Source organism: Cryptomeria japonica, chromosome 3, assembly GCF_030272615.1.
Source record: "Cryptomeria japonica chromosome 3, Sugi_1.0, whole genome shotgun sequence".
Lineage (NCBI taxonomy): Eukaryota > Viridiplantae > Streptophyta > Pinopsida > Cupressales > Cupressaceae > Cryptomeria > Cryptomeria japonica.
The window spans coordinates 771,281,194-771,293,620 of NC_081407.1; the positions used below are offsets into that span (position 1 = coordinate 771,281,194).

General features: G+C 36.4%; 1 protein-coding gene across 1 annotated transcript in view; it reads right to left on the reverse strand.

Annotated features, from left to right (window-relative positions):
- The window catches only part of LOC131075245 (protein farnesyltransferase subunit beta), a 173,355-nt gene that overhangs the window by 25,189 nt on the left and 135,739 nt on the right, over positions 1-12,427 (reverse strand). The gene's annotated exons all lie outside the window — the stretch shown is intronic.

The following is a 12,427-nucleotide window of genomic DNA, read 5'->3' on the forward strand; positions in this document are numbered from 1 at the left end:
GGTTTTTTCCCATTGGGTTTTTCTCTTTCCTCGCTTTGTGAGAGATTTCATTGCATTGGTTTGCATGCATTTGCATTTGTACATGGGTACCTAACATGGCTTAGTAGCCGAGACCCATCTTGCATTGCTTAGTTGCATTGTAGACTTAAGTGCATTCCCCTAAGTTGCACTTAAGGGGGAGTGTTGGTGTAAATAATTATTCATCATGGATATTATTACACCTTACTTAAGTTTACTTAGGATAATGCATTTCATAGTAGTTTGGGTATGAGACACTTGGGTGTTTGTGCCACATTGGGATCGTGTGTAGGAAAGTTTTCACCTTTTATGGTGTGATCTTGTTACTACTCTATCATATCCACTTATTGTGGAGTGATAATTCCACCTTTGGTGGGTGATCCACCTCATGTGTAATATTTTATTGTTTCTCCTACCTACCACACCTATTTCCTACCTACCCTTGTTTCTTATTGAGCCACATGTCATGTTTGTGTGCTCAAATATCCATATAGCCTTGCCTATATATACAAGCTCATATTCATTGTATGAATAACTATTGATCAGAATACAGTTTATTCTTGTCCTATATCTTGTCTCTCTATTTTGTACATTTCATTGACCTCTTGATCTTGGCAAAATCTCACACAATATAAGACTGGAAGAATGAAGCAGTGAACCAGGAGGGTTACACCTTTTTCCTCTATAAACAGTAAGTTGTATGCTTCACACTACATAAAGAAATAAGGTCTTCAAAATTCAATAAGAGGAAAATAATCCAACCAGTACGAACAAGCTATTACACTCAATAGAGAACTATTGTTTGTACTTGATTTTTGTATGTGTTGTAATTGGATACCAAGTGAGATTAGTGGTTATCCCTAAGTTAAACCTTCCTTGCAAAAGATCTTAAGTCCTAAAAGTTCGGGTTGCAGTCGAGTAGGGTGATGAACATTGACTTCATGCGTTAGCATGATTGCAATTACATTAAAACCTTTGGCCAAAGTGATGCTACTTACTATGAGCATCAATCAGTTTGTTAATCCAAATATACAACCTAGTCAGAGGTCATACTAGTTAGGGGTAGCCTATAGTGTGTGACCGACTAGGGATTGTGTAAGGTTAAACATCAATCTCAGATGGTATGAGTCCAACTTCTCGTTACCTCCTTGCAAAGGGTCGAGTCTTTCCAGTTGGAAACGACCCGAGGAACTAGTAAGTCCGTGGTTGGGCAAAAAAGTGCCCTGATGATACATTCCCTCTTCCAAACATTGAAAAAGCTAATTGATGATCAAAATGTGTTTCAAGAAAATTTGTAATCTCTAAACCTCTCTTCTTCCTTTATTGTATAATTAAATTGTAGAGATTTCATATATGCACTGGAATACATCTACCTAGTTTAAATTTTCAGTATTAAAAAATATTATGCTTTCAGTTTCACTGTTTCATTTTTAAAAAGATGATAGTTGATATATGTTTTATTTCAATTTTGTTTCAAAAGTTGTTGTTTTAAGTTGCATGGTGAATGCTTGTTACATGGTATCAAAGCACCGAGTTCAACACTGAACCTAGGGCTTGCCACCATAATTCTAGGATAGTAAACTGAAACGAAACATTTTGGTTTTTTGCCAGGATGTAGATTCAAACCACAAAACGAAAAAGAGCTTGTGATCCAATCTACTCCAGCTCTGGAGAGTAATGAATCTCAAGCATGATTATTCATGTTGCTCACCACCATCTAATGATGAAACCCTAGCTGACGCAATAAAAAGATTGAAAAGGGAGAGATAGCCTTGGACTATTTCTTGGAGGGTAACATTGAGAACCAAAATCCTGTCCAACAAGGCGCCAAAAACCGACAACAAAACATCAAACCTTGTTGTAACTAAAAATGAGTTTGTAGACTCAAAGGAGACTCGGGTACCCACTCCTTTTTACAAACCTTTGCAATGTGACCAGGATTATTACATTTATAGCATACTATATTGTAATTCCTTGGAGAAATAACAGAATTCCAACTCCTAAAACTGAAATCATTCCTTGTAAACCTTCTACAATTGATGGCTTTGTGTCCAAAATAGTTGCAAGAAAAACAATAACCATTGAAACAAGAATTATTTAACATGTTCATATGTCCTTGCCTTGAGATAGGAGGCCTCTTGAAAGCATTATTTCTGACTTTTGATGATGAATTCCTTCAGCTCCCACCATTGAGAGTCCATTGTTCTAACTTTGAGCTTTGACCTTCTTTAAGACCAACTCCACCCTTGTCTGAGGACTGTTTTTGGGAAGCTAACAAGTTGACCAGCAAAAGTGAACCTTTCTGATTTATCTCTTCTTGGTTATGTAGCATAAATAATTTCTCTATCCTCCTAAGAAAAGCAATCTCTACTTCAAGTTTCTCACAACTTTCAACCTTTACCTTAATCTGATTTCTCAATTCCTCTTCAAGTTTCTTAGCCTCAACAATCTGAATTTTCAGATTGTTTATTTGATTCTCTGCATCTTCAAGAGCTTGTGATATCTTCATTTTTTCTTCACTTTCTTCTTCGAGCAGCAACTTCAAATTCAGATTTTTCTTTTTGAGACCTTTAATCTCACTTAGAGCACTTAACAATTCTTGTTCAAGATCCACTTCTCCATCTTCTTCATCAAAAACATCATCTTCTTGGTTTTCAGCATGAGTTTCTTCTAGAGCCATAAAAAGAATCTCATCACTTCGATATTCTTCATCACTCTCTTCAGATGAATCATTATCCTCTTTTGAATATAGACTCTTTTTGGATTTCCATGCCTTCTTATCTTTTCTTCTATACTTCTTTTTGTTAAACTTAGGCTTCTTTTCATAACTCCCATCTTCATTATTCTCATATGGACATTTGGTTGCAGAATGTCCAACTTTTCCACAGTTAAAACACTTGAGAGGCATCTTCTTCTTGTTCTTCCTTAACTTTCTCATGACAGGTGGTTCTTCTGAATCAGAATCATCATCAAGACTATCACATGAACTTTTCTCTTTCTCTTTGCCTTTCTTTAATGCTTTTAAGGTAGTCTCTCTTTTTGAAGGTTCAAGATTTGTTCTCATGTCATATGCGGTCAGTATACCACGGATCTTGTCAATGGTCATTTGATCGAGATCGGCCATCTCTTCAACTACAAAAATCTTTGCATCAAACCTTAAAGGTAGAGACCTTAAAATTTTATGTATTAACAATTTTATCATCAACTGTTTCTCCTAAACCTTTGAGAGAATTAACCACTTCATCAACTGTTAGAATGTATGTTGCAAGAATGTATGTTGCGACATTCTCATCTTCTTTCATTTTTAGACTTTCGAACTGCATTCTCTGAGTCTAAATCTTGGCATTTTTCACTTCTTCATCTCCTTCACAGGCATTTTTTAACTTATCCCACATGGCTTGAGCACTATCACAGTGCATAACTTTCACAAACTTAGATTCTGACAATCCACACAAGATAGAATTCATAGCCTTTGGATTGCTTTCAAAGGCTCTCTTTTCATCAGAGGTAGGAGGAGGATTTTGAGGGGGTGTATAGCCAGTTAAAACAGAATTCCAAATATCAAAACCAAGTGACATTAAGTAAGCTCGCATTCTAACACACCAAAAGGCATAGTTTGATCCATTGAATAATGGAGCTTTGTTCGTTGCAAGACCCTCGAGAGCATTCATCTTCGTGTGCCAATCGGATGAACCTTGAAGCTTTTAAGCATTAATAGAAAATACCCGCTCTGATACCAATTGAAGAGCACATAGGCAATACTGAGAGGGGGCGGGGTGGGGTAATCAGTATTGCAAACGTTTAGCCTTTTAAAAAAAATAAAACCATATAAAACACAAAAAGAAACATAAAGAAAATAATCTGCAGAACAAAGACACCATACATCTCATGGAAAACCCTTTAGGGTAAAAAACCACGGCATCAAATAGCTTTCATTAATAGGAAATGGGCACCAACCCAGATTACATAAGTGAGCTACAACTCACTGAGACCATTCACTTTCACAAGCACCAACTCTTCACAACAAAGGCACCAACCTCTGTAAGGGCACCAACTTTGAAAGATAACTAATTTTGAAACGGAATCCATCAGCAATCAAGATGAAACCATATGAAACACTGAAATCATCCTTTTTAGACTGGCAGCTAGAGCACTTGAACTCACACCACAAACTTTCACTAAGAAACACTCTATATGCACACAAACACCTAATACACAATATTGTCCGCTTCAAAGACCCTTTTTACAAAAACAAACTTCCAATTCCTCCCAACTTCCAGTCTCTTCAAAAACCGAACTGTATCTCCACAACAGCACACTTTTTCAATGTACACATCGATTCATATATATTTTTAAGCAGCGCCCTTAAGGAAAAATAAAAGCATTCAGCTATATCAATACATCCTTGGAATCCACCTAACTTGAATGTCTCTACAAGAATTTAAAATTCTCCACTCCACGTTCACCACTCAGAGAGCATCAATCAAAAATTTTGTTGACTTTTCAAAAGGAGAAAATGACTTACCTTTATCACACCGAAAATGACAGCCACAAAACGTGGCTTAGAAAGCTCTGCCCCCCCCCCCCCAAAAAAAATGACACCCTATTCAAATCTAAAAATACGATATCTGCAATAAATTTTTAAGACACAACTTAGCAGAAAATGATTTTCGGCAGCTGAGGTTTCCGCACGACTTCTGCAATTTATTGGGAACACATCTCCATATTTTACGCCTTTCACCAAACAAAACTTTATGCAAAAGCCACAAAGGCATTCCGTTGAAATCTTCCAATACCCACATATTTGAAAGCCATCAATAGTTATATTCCCCAATCAAAAGACGTTTTTATTTTTCCTTTTTAAGCATCTGACCTGTAACATTCAGCGACACCTCGTATATAAAAGAGAAAACGCTTCAATTCAACACATGACTTTCTTTATATCCTTGCATGGTCAAATCACGATCATCGCTTTACTAATGAATGAGCATGAAATTTTGGATAGGCGTTACTACATGTATTATATATTTGACACCTTCCTTACATTGTGTTCTGTCAATGGTGAATAGAAAGAGACGGGAACAAATCTGAAGCCAGCGCACCACAAATAAATAAAATGAAATTATTTCCAAATAGAAACGCTAGACTTTAATGATGGGATATATATGTGATGGAAGCATATTTAGATTTGTCTTCATAAACTTGAAACCTGACACTTATAGATTTCATAGAAGTTGACCCTTTTAAACATTCAGACAATGACATGGCAGTCTGATTTGACACTTGGCACAAAAAGTAGACAAGAAGGCAGCTGAAGTAGACACACAGCTAGGTGAAGTAGACAAGCAAGTAGCTGAAGCACACACCCAACCAGCTGAAGTAGACAGCCACCCAGCTCAACCAGACAAGCAAGAAGCTCAAGCACGTCAAGCACCTCAAGCAGCTGAAGCAAAAATAAGAAGATTTAATGAATAAACAGTAGCTCAAAAAGCACTTCAAACTCAGTCCAAAATTACTTTGACTAAACCTCTAGCTTAAATAACATAGGCTTGACAAAAACCACTTGACATCAATGACAATAAATCGAACATAGCTCTTAGAAAGAGCCCTGATTTATACATAATGTAAAAAGCAATTTTGGTGTGCACAATAGTAATAAAAATCAATTTTATTGTGTGTAAATTCTTGTTTCAATTACTTGCTTTTAAATAATGAAAAGTAGATGGAATCTGAAACTGAATATTAATGTAATCAATAGGTTAGTCAAGAAACACTAAGATGTCCCATAACCAACAAGGCCGAGGAGAATCTGGACCACCAAAGACTCCAATCGCCAAGCTAGATAGGCTTATTCACATGGTGGAAGACACTCGGAACAGGCTCCGAGTTTTGGAGCAGAGCGAGGGAGGTCACAGAGAAACTCATAACGAAGAACATGAATCTCAATCTAGAGACAGGCAATCAGAACAAGAACACACTCATCAGAGTGAGTTTCGGGGAACTCAATCCCATAACCTAAATATGAGAGATATACGAGTAGTGGGTGCAATCTCTAATAATATGAAGAAGGTTAAGCCCCCTCAGTATGACAGGTCAGAGGGAGGAGATGTTGCAGAGGCATGGCTAACCAATATGGAAAAGTATTTCGAAATCCGAGACTACACTAAAAACATGAAAGCAGTATGGGGGGCTTACCAGGTGACCAGAGAGGCTACCGGTTGGTGAGAAAATAAGAAAGTTGGACTTGGTTTAAGATTAGCCAGCATAACATGGGATAAATTTGTAGAAATTTTAGACAAAGATGGTTGTTTCAGCTGTTCTTTGAATAGAAGCTGACAGACTTCCAAGATATGAAACAAGGGGAACTCTCAGTACATGCCTATTGGGAGAGGTTTACCCGTTTATTGAAGTATGTACCTCAGTTCCAAGCTTATGAGAAATATAGGATCAAAAAGTTTATCATGGACCTTAATAACCACATAGGGGGATCTATAGACATCTTAGCCCCTTCAACCATGGACAGAGCCTACGAGAAGGTTGTCCGACAAGAACAGAAGCTCCATAAGGATGATTCTATAAGGGACAGGAATAAAAAGAAGGGAAACTGGACACAACCTTTTCAGACTTTCAAGAGAAAGGGAGAAAAGTATGGGATGAGTAACAAAAATAGTAAAGGATTCAAAGGAGGCCGACAGGATAATCAAGGGGATCGAAAGGGATTTGATAGATCCAAGAGAGACAGTGAGAAAAATAGCAACAGGGCAGAAAAGAAAGGACCCTAGGGGGATGTTATACTTGTGGAGGTGAGTACTACGCCAATCAATGCCCAATGAAACAATAGGGAAGGCAACAACAAAGGAACCCTCTGTCACCTTAGCAGACAGCTTTCGAGCAGAGGATTCATGCGGCAATGGACAATTGGCAAGCAGAGCACCAGTTTACTCCAATGGAAACCCCAAGTACACTTTATGGTATTCCGATCACAATACTAATAGATACAGGAGCTAAAACTTCATTTCTCCTAATTTGCTTAGTAAATTTTCGAAAAGAGCTGGCCTCATGGCTAACTCTTGGTTTGCTGAGTATGCAAATCAATCCAGAGCTCAAGTAGAGCAATGTCTGTTTGGGGAAAGGTTTGAATTTCTGTAATGTCCCCTTTTATGAATTCCTAAGATTTTTGCCTAAATTCTGAATTTGCAGTGAGACTTCTTTCTATTCTAGTGAACAGTGACGACCATTTTAAAACCCAGCCATAATTCTGATATAAAATGGATATTATTTTTGACCCACCATAATGCCTATGTGGAATAATATATCTTCACCACAATACAGTCGATACCAGTATGCAAATGTAGGTAGATATCGAACTTATAGATATATGGATGGACTACTGAGATAAGGTGCTGACGTAAATAAGTATTCGTTGTGATATTGACTTGGTAATTAATTTCTTCAAGAAATGACAGCTATGAATATGTAGCAAATATTATCGCTATGTGCTATTATTTAAATATGAACTTTATATTGATCTGAAGATGAGAGGATGATCGCTTCCCTGGTATCTCTTCTTTATGTAGGTATATATATTATTTATTGTTGATCGATCTGATCCCTTATCGATGAGTATCCTGCTCCTGGTGTGATAAGTGAAGAATGCAAGTGGGGTGCCTTTCCTGATGTTTGCTTATGCCCCTTACGCCACCTTGGTATGCCTTAATGGTAGTCTGCTCTTAGAGCGCAAATCTGAACTGGATTAAAATAAGGAAAAATACCCCACTCCCTCCTCCCCGTTTGTGAGGATATGATCTCCCTTAAATATGTGATGAAAGGTGGTGACAGTGAGGAGTTGTATCCCTTCCTCAATTGTGGCCCTTCATAAATGTCTAATTGCACCCTTAGTCATTAGTTGTTAGTTTATCTTTAATCCAATTTCTCTATATATCGCATGATAAGGCATTGATCTTCAATTCAGTGATGAATGGTTATCGTGCCTCTTCATAATTAATCTATCGATCATTAACATAACGATATTCTTAAATTACTGACAAACGGCAGATTATTGTTTGTCTATCATAAGTCGGGGTGCTGGAAATGATTTGATAAAATCGAAGGATTGCTCCTCTATGGATTGGTTCTCATGCTCTTCATGCCTTGATCGATCGATGATCCTTCTTCTCTCATTTACGGCGGTGGTTTATTGCTGATGTATTTTGGATCTGTTTATTATCCTAGGATGCTTGGCCATAGATCCTAGATAACATGCTGCTATGATATCCTTGATATGTTGATCATTTTGCTAATGGTCTTGGGATCTTCCTCACTCAGATCAGGTGTAGGTGTATTACATAATACTGGACTCATCTTCGATGCAATTCTTCCAACGATGCAATGATATCTATTGTTGTTGTTTGTGATTATAATCGTTGTCTTTGGTATCTTAATTCATGGCTTATGTATACTGACGATCGCTGCATTAACACACATTCATTCTATTTGCTGCGTCTATGGTATTAACACAGTTGATCTATCTTCATTGCTACTTTGATGATTGATTGTAATCTGTATTGCCCATTAACAAACCGCTGTTATGTGATTGCTGCATATCGTACCATATTGGATATCTTCTTAGACTAATCGAGATTTAGTCTTATCGATTGTGTATGGAGGGTAGTCTGTTAATATTGATGGATATAACTAGCCGATTGTTTGATGCTTAAGTCTTTGTCTCATTATTTAGTCGGTGCTTCAAACCCCTTATGTAAGATGTGTCTTATAACCGCTCGTTCTTCTTTGTTGATATCAATTTGGCATATCGTTCATGTATCCTAGTTATCTTTATTCGTATACACTCACTGGGTATTTATTTTATTATTATTATTATTTAATATTAAGCAATATAAATTTTATATTAAATTTTATTTGTTATTAATAAATAATGATCATATATAACATAAATAATAATCATAACAAATAATAAACATTAATAATTATATATTAGAGGAAAATCGTGAAGTCTCATAAATGAGACGATTTTCCAATATTATTAAATATTAATTAATAAATGTTTTAATTCGTATTTATTTAATCACAATAATCCAAATGTCCAAAAGGGGTTATGACAATTTCCTAACTCCACCACTGAAGTTGACCTCTTTGTAGCACCTTTAGGCACCTATAATGTCATACTAGGTATGAAATGGTTGGGGCAACATAAAGCTAGCGTCAACTGTTATGACAAGACAGTTGAGTGCTTAGATGACTTAGATAGTAAAGTATTCTTGCAGGGCACCTGTCGAGAGGTCAAATTGTGGCAACTCTCCACCATACAATTAAAGCGGAGTGAGAAGAAGGGTTGCCAAGTAAACGCAATTAAAATAGAGGAAACCAATGACTCCAAAGATGTTAGATATCAGGATGACATGATGATGTTTGAAAACAGTTATCATCATGGAGGAGAATCTAGTGGGAGTGGGAAACCAAAAGTGTCCTTTGTGGAAAGGTATCCTTATCTTCGAAATTACCAAAACGTGTTTCCAAAGGAATTGCCAAAGTTGCCACCCAAAAGGATATTTGATTTCTCTATTGATTGGAACTCCTTGCAAGTACAGAACCCAAGGGTGGTCATGATCAAGCCAGTCAGGGTGCTCAAGGTACGTAAATTCGTTTAAGTAATAGAGAAGTCACTCAGTGCAAGGTCCCGCGAGATCAGTACTCTGAGGACAGTGCCACTTGGGAAGACAATAATGACATCCATCAAAGATTCCCTCATTTGTTTAATATTTATAACAATTGAATTTGTTTTCTTATTATCTTTGGATAAACAATGTTGAATTTCATGTTTCTGTAATGATACTTTAAATCATCGAGGACGATGATTAACAAGGGGAAGGATATTTTACATCCACTTGTGCCATAGATATTTTGTTGTTATTTTATGCATTGATACTTGTTGCTTAGTATAATGGAATGATGATTCACAAAACATATGTTGATGATTTAGTTTTAGTCATTATGGAATATGAGATGTTTGCTTTTGTTATCAATAAATTCAATGACGGAGATATGTCGGGATTTCATAATAACTACATGAACTTGTCCTAGTGTTTGCAGGAGATCATCGTCCTTCAAGAAGCGAGGGGAAGTATCATTAGGTCAAGAGGTAACAAAAGGAACCAATGCCATCTATAATCCTATCTATAAGTTGAGAGAAGTTGATTTGAATTAACCTTGTTCCCGTCAACCAATGTGAGCCAGGTATCCCTATTTGGTCAGTGTAGATGATAAGGGTTTTTACCATCCTAGTCTTAGAGTTGGTATTCTTCTCTTTCGACCAAACCAATTTGAGATCCTTATATTTACTCTATATGTTCCCTATAGTCATGGAACTTCTTGAAGTTAATTGTTTATTTTTTTTTTAAAAACACAATTTACACACACACACACACACATATATACTTTTATATATAAGTAAATATATGTATGTATTCAAGATATTGAGAGATACATACATATACGTGCTTATATAGACATGTATACATGTTTGTATATATATAAATATATAGATGCATGCAATGTATAGTTTATTTTAAATCTTTATTATTAATCTTTTATTGGCCTAATTACATATACCATAGTTCGGGAGTTATGCTTCTCGAACAAGATCACATTTTATTAAGCATCGTTTTAATATATTCCAACAGATTCAAATGTAAGTTAACCTGCTCATTTTTAAGACCGCCATAGTAGCAAAGGCGGAAATGGTGGCATGCTGGACAAACTCAAATAAAATGATTCAAATTGAGGGAATTAATTTGAAATTGGCCAAACCATTTCTTTACAGAAGATATAGAGGTCATTTGAATCCGTAAGGCATTATCATTACGATTTGAATGGTATTGTTCTGGAAAAATACACTCGAACTCTTTTATTGGGATACATACACTGCATTTAGTTTTGTTGTTTTGTTTGCAACGTGAGCTGAAACTTCATAAGTCTAGCGGCACTACTACATAGCCAACTCGTGGAAGCTTAGAAAGAAATCGTTGGTGTTGGAATTTCTGAAAAGAAAGCCACAACAAATCATACCTTTCACTTCTTAAACCAAGTCATGTTTCCCATATACTGGAACGGCTCTATAAAATTCTTTTCCATGCTTCTTTATTATGAAAGGAAAGAACTAGTTAGGGGTAGCCTATAGTGTGTTACCGACTAGGGATTGTGTAGGGTTAAACACCAGTCTCATATGGCACGAGTCCAACTTCTCGTTACCTCCCTGCGAAGCATCGGGCCTTTCCAGTTGGAAACTGCATAGGGGACTAGTAAGTTCGTGGTTGGGCAAAAAAGCGCACTAATGATACTTACCCTCTCCCTAACATTGAAAAAGCTAATTGAAGATCAGAATGTGTTTCAAGAAAATTTGTAATCTCTAAACCTCTCTTCTTCCTTTATTGTATTATAAAATTGTAGATGTTTCATATATGCACTGGAATACACCTACCTAGTTTAACTTTTTTGTTTTAAAAAATATTATGGTTTCAGTTTCACTGTTTCATTTTTAAAAAGATGATAGTTGATGTAAGTTTTATTTCCATTTCATTTCAAAAGTTGTTATTTTAAGTTGCATAGTGAATGCGTGTTACAATTCTCCTAGTGCAACTAGCGTTGCTGATTAATGTTACATGGTTTATGGTACTCGAAAACAATCTTCCAAGATTTGTGTAAACTCCAAGATCATCCATTCCAGTGGCACATGAAACAATATGGGCATATCAGACATAACACCTTTCAGATACACACCGAACCTTAGATGTTCTTCATCATCAACTTCATTAGGGTTCCAAGCACCTGCATGGCAGCATTAAGGTCCACTTGCAGCATGTGTTACTACCAAGTGCCAATAGTGATTTAGCTTTCACCAAGCCTCAGCGGTTATATTTCATCGCCAGTCAACTTGACTATCAAAAGATGAAGAGCAACATGGAAGAGAAACCATTTCATGTTCAATTAAAATTCTTTGGCCTCCACATCTTCATAACATAATCAAATTGCATAGCATAATGACTGTCATAACATAGGCATAGGTATTGGAAGATAAACAACAGTATATCTCCCTTGAGAGTATGCAATGTTTGGAGTGCACAAATCCATAAAAAAATTTGGCTACATTCCCAATATGCTTCTTTACATCTTTTCTCTGTTAATGTTCATGTCTTACTTATCATTCACATTGTCTGTGACTTACAATTTAGAGTGTTGTCCCCTGACGTCTCCCTAGGATTTAGAAGTGTAAATATATTCAATTTATTTCTGGCTTAGATCACTGATCAACATGACAGAACATTAAAAGCAACCTTCAGTCAATCAAAGGTGATAAGAAAGGAATCATGATGGCAAAAAAATGGCAGGTTCC